The following is a 9,408-nucleotide window of genomic DNA, read 5'->3' as shown; positions in this document are numbered from 1 at the left end:
TTTGTTAAAATCATCAAAAGGAGTTGGGGATTTCAAGTCTCTCCTCACACTATACAAATTGCAAACACAGTTGAGGGTAGTTGTTTCCTTCTGGGATTTTGAACAACTCGGGATTTACCGTTAGCCGTGCCTTTAACCAGAGGAACTCTTACATGCCGAGCATCAAATTATACACCTTCAGAATGATCTTACATTTCTGTTTAATTTTGTGACACAATCATGTTTTTACCTCCTTCAACCGATGATATTTTTCATAGTTGTAGCCTGTTGAACTGATTTTTTTTCGGTCAAACTGTTTCTCCACCAGGGTCTGCACGTTCTCAACTAATATGCTGTGCAAAGTAAGATTAATGTGAACATGGTCATTCTGGGTGGTTAAGACAAAGAGGGCAGATCTCTCACAATTCACCCAAAGATTACACCCAGCGCCCAGCGCCATCTATTGGGCTGTTTGGGAAAACATTGCATTGCAAGCCAGCTATGCTCACAAAATGAGTGATAGCCACGGATCAAAATGTTTCTGTTCATTGCTCCTGTTTGCAATCCTTCGAGTAAACTCTTAAAATTGAGCAATATTTTCTTTTGGTATTAAGATCCGCACGTGGAAAGCTATTTTCTCCTGAGTTTACTTAGCAGCTGACTATTGCACACCAACATAACCACTAGACGATAGTCTATCGCTTTTCAAAGTCAATTGCAGATATTTAAAATTCACTTACTCACAGATGGATACCAGGATGCTGACTGGGTCGTGATGGTTTGAGTTATAAAGAGACGCTGGATAGACTGGAATTTTTTTTCTCGTAGGAGGCTTAGGAGTGACCTTATAGTGGTCTATAAAATAATGAGGGGCATAGATCAGCTAGATAGTCAATGTCTTTTCCCAAAGGTAGGGGAGTCTAAAACTAGAGGGCATAGGTTTAAGGTGAGGGGGGAAAGATACTAAAGGGTCCAGAGGGGCAAATTTTCCTCACAGAGGGTGGTGAGTGTCTGCAACAAGCTGCCAGAGTTAAAATTTTGTCTTTTAAAAAGCATTTAGACAGTTACATGAGTACAATGGATATAGAGGAATATGGGCCAAATTTGGGCAATTGGGAGTAGATTAATTGTTAAAAAAAGGGATGGCATGGACAAGTTGGGCTAAAGGGCCTGTTTCCATGCTGTAAACCTCTATGTGGATGAGACACACCTTTAAAAATGCTTATTTTTTGTGACAAACTGGTTTTCAGCTGCTTTGATGAAACGACAGTGGGTTCCCCCACCTGAATACATCAAAATATGTTTAAAGGCAGATGTAAAATAAGAAATTAGGTTCTGATACACGTAGTTCATAGGATATAGGAACAAAATTAGGCCATGTAGCCCATCGAGTCCACTCCGCCATTCGATCACGGCTGATATACTACTCAAACCCATTTTTCTCCCTTCTCCCCATAACCCTTCAACCCATTACCAATTAAAAAATCTGTCTAACTCCTCCTTAAATTTATTCATTGACCCAGCATCCATCCACTGCACTTTGGGGAAGTGAATTCCACAGATTTCATTGGGTTACAAGTAAATTTGGTAATGTGCAAATTAGTTTGAAAGGAAGGTGAGCAAAAAAATAATATTTGAGGTGACTGGGGCTGATTGGCGTCCAATTTGTGCGGAGTCATCGAATACACCCAAGGCAGGAACTTCACCCTCTCACCCTTCCCCTCAGGTTTCTGATTGGTAAAAGTCAATACAAGGTCTGATACTAACTGATATTTCAATTCAATCTTCTCCAGTCCAGCCCGTATGTATGAGGCCCAGAAAGCATCGACCCTGAAATCCACACTCCTGTTTGTGGTCACCAACTCGGCCGAATCCGGCTGCCAAAAATCAACCTGCGCACACGTCAATGAGACAATTAATGGCTTCATCAAATGCAATTAAAAGATTTTCATAGAATCTCTACAGTCTGCACCGACCACAATTCCGCAACCAACCCCCCGACCCCCCCCAGGTCCTATCCCCTTAATCCCATGTATTTACCCTACTATTCCCCCTGCACTGTGAGTGCTGCTTGGCTAATTGAGAGTGCTTTTGGATTTGGGTGGAAACGGGGAGCTCAAGTGGTCATTTATAAGGAGGTAACTAGTCACTAAACTTGCTTTCAGGATTAGCGAAATTAGTTCTTTAAATGGGAAGTGAAAAGCTGCTCTTTAGTTCATGCATTCCTGAAACAGGTGTCAGCTCTCTGTGACACTTTGGGGTAATTTATCATGGCCAATCAACCTAAGCCACACATCTTTGGAAAGTTTATTTATTAGTGTCACAAGTAGGTTTACGTTAACAGTAGCAATGAAGTTACTGTGAAAATCCCCTAGTCACCACACTCCAGTGCCTTTTTCAGTACACTGAAGGAGAATTTAGCATGACTAATGCACTTACCCAGCACGTCTTTCAAACTCTTGGAGGAAAGCGGAGGCCCAGAGGAAACCCACGCAGACATGGGGAGAACGTGCAAACTCTACACAGACAGTGAGCCAAGCAGGAATCAAACCCAGGTTCCTGGTGCTGTAAGGCAGCAGTGCTAACCACTGTGTCACCTCAAAATTAAATAGCAGTGAGTGCGAATTAGCAACATGAGATCATACCTTCACGGAACTGGCCATGTTCCTTATAAACTGCAGGTGCTGTTCATTTTCCGGCCACAGGCGCAAAACTTTCTCGCTGTCAACAAAAACTATATATCACTTTTAGAAGGTGCACACCTCCCTCACTCCCACGGCACACTGAAAACAACAACTTGCATTTATATAGCAGATATGCTGCCTCTCAGCGCCAGGGTCCCAGGTTTGATTCCGGCCTCGGTTCACTGTCATTGTGGCATTTACATGTTCTCCCCGTGACTGCATGGGTGCTCCAGTTTCCCCCTACACTCCAAGGGTGTGCCGGTTAGATGGACTGGCCATGCTAAATTGCCCCCTAGTGTCCCACGATGTAGAGGTTAAGGGGGATAAGTGGGATAAATGCATGGGGTTAGAAGGTGAGGGAGGAGGGTGGTAGGCCTGGGTTTGATACTTCATCGCATAGTCAATGCAGACTTGATGGGCTGAATGGCCTCCCCCTGCACTGTCGGGATTCTAGGATTCTGTAATATGACCGAGTAAGTTCTCCAGGTGCTTCACAGGAGCAAGCGGAGAAAAATTTACACATCGTAAGGATGCATTAAAACTGGCGATCAAAAATTTGATTAAAAAAGTATTTTTTAATGCTATCTTTAGGAGAGGAGGGAGGTTGAAAGGCTCAGGGTTTAAAGTTGATTTATCAATGTCACAAGTCAGCTCACATTAACGCTACAACAAAGTTACTGTGAAAATCCCCTAGTTGTCACACTGCGCGCCTGTTGGGGTATGCTGAGTGCAAATTTAGCATGGTCAATGCACCTAACCAGCACAAGGGAAACTGAAGCACCCAGAGGAAACCCACACAGACACGGGGAGATTGTGCAGCCTCCACACGGACAGTGACCCAAGGCTGGGAATCGAATCCAGGTCTCTGGCACTGTGAGGCAGCAGTGTTAATTACTGTGCCACTGCGCTGCCTTAGGGCTGAAACAGCAGAAGGCATGGCCATGAATTATAGTAAAAAGTCTGACAACACCAGGTTTTAGTCCAACCTATTTATTTGATAATATACTCGCAAGCTTTCGGGTTAGCCCCTTCGTCAGGTGAATGGAGAGTTCTGGCCTCAGACAGAGCATATAAACTCTGTCTGAGGCCAGAACTCTCCATTCACCTGACGAAGGGGCTAACCCGAAAGCTTGCGAGTATATTATCAAATAAGTAGGTTGGACTAAAACCTGGTGTTGTCAGACTTTTTACTGTGTTTACGCCAGTCCAACGCCGGCATACCCACATCACGAATTATAGGACAAGGGAAATGTGGAATGCCTATAAGTCAAGAATTGAAAGAGATATCACTGGGTTGTAAGCTGAAGGAGGTTGCAGAGATAGGAATGGCTAGGGCTATGGGCAATAATTTAATGAATTCAGGGACATTCCTTACCCAGCATACTTATAACCAGGCGCTCCAAATGAAACCACGGCGACAAAACCTAGAAACAAAAGTGCCTTCATTGTTCTCCTATAGTGGATGAGACACTCGAGCAGGTCAGCCCTGTTTCTATCCTTCGTGGTATCTGCAGCAAATACACAAGTACAGAGTGACATGCCTAAAATTTGTCTCCTCATGTCTTTGGCAAATTGCTTTCCGAAATGGGTGTTTCTGAAATGGAACTTCCCTGCAGTTGATCATCTGAACTCTGACATTCTTGTCAATCCACACAGTGAACATCCTGTACCACAACAGCCTATTATCATATTTCTCAGGAAAAATACTTTTCACATGCATCACCAGCCTGGAGCTTCTTGCTCTAAGGGATCATGCACGACTACAGAAAGTTTTGCAAAAGAATGTTAATTTGCTGCCGATTAGTGACAAACAAGCCTTGTGCTTTGGACATGCATCCAGGACTCACTTCACTTTTGTAGCAATTGTTTAGCTCTTCAGTCTGATGTCCAAGCAAACCTCAGGGAAAGGGGAATGTTCCGTCTTACCACCTTTGTACTTCCCCTTCATCTAACGCCCCCCCATCTCCGGTATCAACCTGGTGAACCTTCTCCGTACTCCCTCCAAGGCCAATGCATCCTTACACAAATAAGGGGACCAAAATTGCACACAGTACTCTAGTTGTGGTCTCACCAGTGCCCTGTACAGTTACAGCAAGACCTCCCTGCTTTTATATTCTATCCCCCTAGCGATAAAGGCCAACGTTCCATTTGCACTGTTTCCTCCGTGCGCACCAGTTTCTTTCCACAGTCCAAAGATGTGTGGGTTGGGTTGATTGGGCATGCTAAAAAATTGCCCTTAGCATCCTGAAATGCGTAGCTTAGAGGGATTAGTGGGTAAATATGTCGGGATATGGGGGTAGGATCTGAATGGGATTGAGGTAGGTGCAGACTCGATGGACTGAATGGCCTCTTTCTGTACTGTAGGGTTTCTATGATTTAAGCAAAAATAAATGAGGTGAGAGCGATTGGCCTTGAAATTGAGACAGTTTTTGACTGAGGATGGTGTCAAGGGAGCCCCAATAAAATTGAAGTCATTGGGAGTCAGGGAAATAAACATTATACTAATTGGCGTCATACCTAGCACAAACAAAGATGGCTGTGGTTGTTAGATGCCAACCCCATTGCAGCAGGAGTAGCTCAGGGGTAGTGTCCAAGGTCCAGCCAACTTCAGCTTCTTCATTCAGGTCATTCCATTGACCAGAAGGTTCATAATTAAAAAGCTGAACAGTGACAGGAATGCACAGTGGGTGGAATTTTCCCCATCGTGCCTTCCACAGGAATCATGGTGGGTAGGACAAAAAAATGCAACTGTCCAGGCAATGGTCCGTTGACCACGGATGGGGATTTCCAGCCTCGGTACGAACGTGGCTGAGAATTCCTGCCCTACGCCCATTACCTGTGCAATAACATCTCCTCATGAGCTGGACTCTACATGAGTTTTTGAGACTGGAAAGGATGTTCAAATAGCACACAGTGAAGACTGGCGTAGATCCAAGATACTAAGTTGGATGAATCAGCAGCAAGAGGCTATTTATGGCAGGGGAGTTCATTATCCAGCGACGAAGCGGAGAGCCTTTGGCAAACTAAAACAATATGCTAATAAATGATAACTCTTATGCTGTTGTTATGTATCCCATCAAGAATGCTAAGATTGTTTCTTTCATTTATTCATTCACAGGTATTGTGCCTCGGTCCGCCTTGTTGTCCAACAAGGGGCATACACGCGGTGGGTCGTGCGAGGGCTGCTCTTGGATGTTTCGGGAGTAGCTTAGTGCTTCACGTCGTTAGTGTACGCTTAAACTGGACCAGCTGATGGGCACCTCGACAGCTCAGTGACTATCACTGTTTGCTGTGCAGATACATGGATTTGGGCCAGTGTCCGTGGGAGTTTGCGCATTCTCCCCGTGCTTGTGTGGGTTTTCTCTGGGTGCTCCGGTTTCCTCCCACACCCCAAAGATGTGCTCTTAGGCTGATTGGTGTAACAAATTGTCCCTAAATTAATCATAAATGTTCTGTACTGTTAGTACAGCTCTATACAGCTGTCATCCTTGTTGTTTATTTCACAATTTAACAATTTCTCCATGACAATTTCACAGCGTCAGCAGGTTTGATTCCCGGCTTGGGTCATTGTCTGTGTGGAGTTTGCACATTCTCCCTGTGTCTGCATGGGTTTCCCCTGGGTGCTCCGGTTTCCTCTCACAGTCTGAAAGACATGCTGGTTAGGTGCATTGAGGCAAACAGGCGCCAGACTGTGGGGATTAGGGGAATTTCACAGCAACTTCATTGCAGTGTTAATGTAAGCCTTATTTGTGACAAATAAATAAACTTTATTTTATATTTCATGGCCTCAGGAATTCCCACAGTGTCTTTTTAAAACTGTAGTCACTGTGGTGATTTTCTATTCGACTTCCCAGTCAAGGATTGGTGAAACAATAATTTGAGGATAAGACTATGGGTGGGATTTCTTTCCTCTCCGTGGCAGTGGGAGGTGACTTGTCCTTTGCTGGCAGCGGGATCATATGGTCTGACCGTTGTCACTGGGGTTTCCCGTTGAACGCATCCCTTGCTGGTGGGACACTCGCGATGGGGGTGTGTCATCAGCGGGACCGTAACTCTGCCAACGTGGTAGCGATTAACAGCAGTTTAGGATCTGCTCCTTGTCATGCATATGATACGTATGTATAGAATCCTACAGTGCTGAAGGAGGCCATTCAGCCCATCAAGTCTGCACCGACCACAATCCCACCTAGGCCCTATTCCCACAATCCCATGCCTTTACCCTAGCTAGTCCCTCTGTCAGTAAGGGGCAATTTAGCACGGCCAATCCACCTAACCCACACATCTTCAGACTGTGAGAGGAAACCGGAGAACCTGGAAGAAACCCATGCAGACACGGGGAGAATGTGCAAACTCCACATTGACAGTCACCCAAGCTGGGAATTGAACCTGGGTCCCTGGTGCTGTGAGGCAGCAGTGGTAACCACTGTGCCACCGTGCCGCTCCACGCAGTTACTTAGCAGGGCATGAACATTGTGCGTTGTACCATCAGAATGATTATCAGTGGTAAATGGCAAAAGAAACAATGGTGACTTGAGGAGGAACTTTGTCACATAACGATTGGTTAAGATCTGGGATGTGCTGCTGGAGAGTGCGGTGGAAGTAGCTTCAATTGAGATTAGACTGTTATCTGAAAAGGAAGAATGTGTAGGGTTACAGGCAGAAGGTGGAGGTACAGCACTTGGTACTTTCCTCATTCAATAAGTGGTGCATGCGAGAGGGCTGAATGGCCTCCTTCAGTGCTGTGACTTGGAGATGGGGTCTCACAAAATTCATACGTGGCAATTTACCTTTAAAGGATAACAGCATGATATCACTAGAAGTGAAGTGTGTCATGAAATCCAGTTTTATGTTCATTTTGATTTTGGAGGGGTTTCCAGTCTCGGTAACATCCTTGTAAATCTTTTTTGCACACTTTGCAGTTTAATAACATTCTTCCTATAGCGGGGCAACCAGGATTATACGCAGTGCTCCAAATCTGATCTTACCAACGTCTTGTGCAGTTCTAACATAACATCCCAACTCCTGTACGCAATGCTCTGACCGATGAAGGCAAGTGTGCCAAATACCTTTTTTACCACCCTATCTACCAGTGACGCCACTTTCAAGGAACGACCACCAATTTTGGGGAAAATGAATTAGGAAGTATGCAAGAGTCCACAGTGGGAGGAGCATTGGCAGGTTTGTAGGGTTGGAGGAGATTAGTGGGATAGTGGGGTGGGTTGGGGGTATGAAACCTTTAAGGGGACTTAATTATGCAAATGTTAAAGTCAAGTTATTATTGGAAGCCAGTGTATGCAATGAGCACAGGACTTATCTAGTAACACGTACACAAGGAGAACTTTCAAAATTAAATGTGAAGGGCATGCCTTTTCTACATTTGTTGTGACTAGTGTTTCAGAATGTCTGAGCAGAGAAAAGCGAATGACTGATAAGGACTAAATATTTTCGGTCGGAAACAGCTGTCATTGATAACAGTGGATAAACGTGTTCATGGGGATAGTTATCTGGCCACTTGTTTAAGGAATATGAACTTGCTTCTTTGCTTTGTCAAGCACAGTCACCAAAACAAAAAATACTGTAGAGGAAATTTGGTGACCATGCTTGTAGAGGGACTAAATTGGGCTGATTTGGTGCCGGTGGATGAAGGGAATCAGAAAATCAGCCACCTTGTTTCCTCTGCATTGCAACCTCTATTTTTAGATTTTTTTTTGGGACTGAACAAGAGGAACCTTGGGCGGGATTTTATGGCTTTGTCCCAAAACCGCCCGAGGCCAACAGCCCTTCCCATTGTTTGCCCCTCACTCACTCCAATTCCCATGGCGGGTGGGGTGGGTAAAATTCTGGCCATTGGCTCAATCACCTGATCAGCTATCTTTCATGAGATGGAAAGTTTGGCAAATAACGAATATCTTCCATCTAACAGCTGTTTCATTTTAAGGAACAGAATCAGTAACTAAGGAACATAAACTTAGGATAATTGGCAGCCTAACTGAGGGAATTTTATTCACTTGCACTGAATTCTTATGATCTGGATAGCACTGCGTGGAAGGGTGGTGGATGCAAACTCAATTGTAACAGTCAAAAAGGGAATGAGATGGAAAAGGAAAGATTTGCGGGGATACGGGGAAAGGGTGGAGTGGGAAGCAATGGTCCAGTGGTATTATCGCTAGATTATTAATCCAGAAACTCAGCTAATGTTCTGGGGACCCAGGTTCGAATCCTGCCATGGTAGATGGTGGAATTTGAATTCAATAAAAAATATCTGGAATTAAATATCTACTGAGGACCATGAAACCATTGTTGATTGTCGGAAAAACCCATCTGTTTCACCGACATCCTTTAGGGAGGGAAATCCTTACCCAGTCTGGCCTACGTGTGACTCCAGAGCCACACCAATGTGGTTGACTCTCTCCTGACGTCTGAACAAGGGAGCCAAGGATGGACAATAAATGTTGGCCAGCCAGCGACACCCATGTTCCACGAATTAATTAAAAAAAAATGGATTTAAAAGAACTGGCATTGATACGATGAGCTGGATGGACCCCTTTTGTCCTGTTTGAATCTATGATTGTAGGATAACGTAGGATATCAGGTCCCCTCTCATCCTTCGTCTCTCTAAGGAGATCTTTTCTCCATAGAGAAATGAAGGATGAGGGGTGACCTGATAGAGGTGTATAAGATGATGAGAGGTATTGATCAGGAGGACTCTCAGAGGCTTTTCCCCAGGGCTGAAATGGCTGCCACA

The sequence above is a fragment of the Carcharhinus amblyrhynchos genome, chromosome 3 (genome assembly GCF_965287045.1).
Source record: "Carcharhinus amblyrhynchos chromosome 3, sCarAmb.v2.hapA, whole genome shotgun sequence".
Lineage (NCBI taxonomy): Eukaryota > Metazoa > Chordata > Chondrichthyes > Carcharhiniformes > Carcharhinidae > Carcharhinus > Carcharhinus amblyrhynchos.
Note: the sequence above shows the minus strand (reverse complement) of the source record.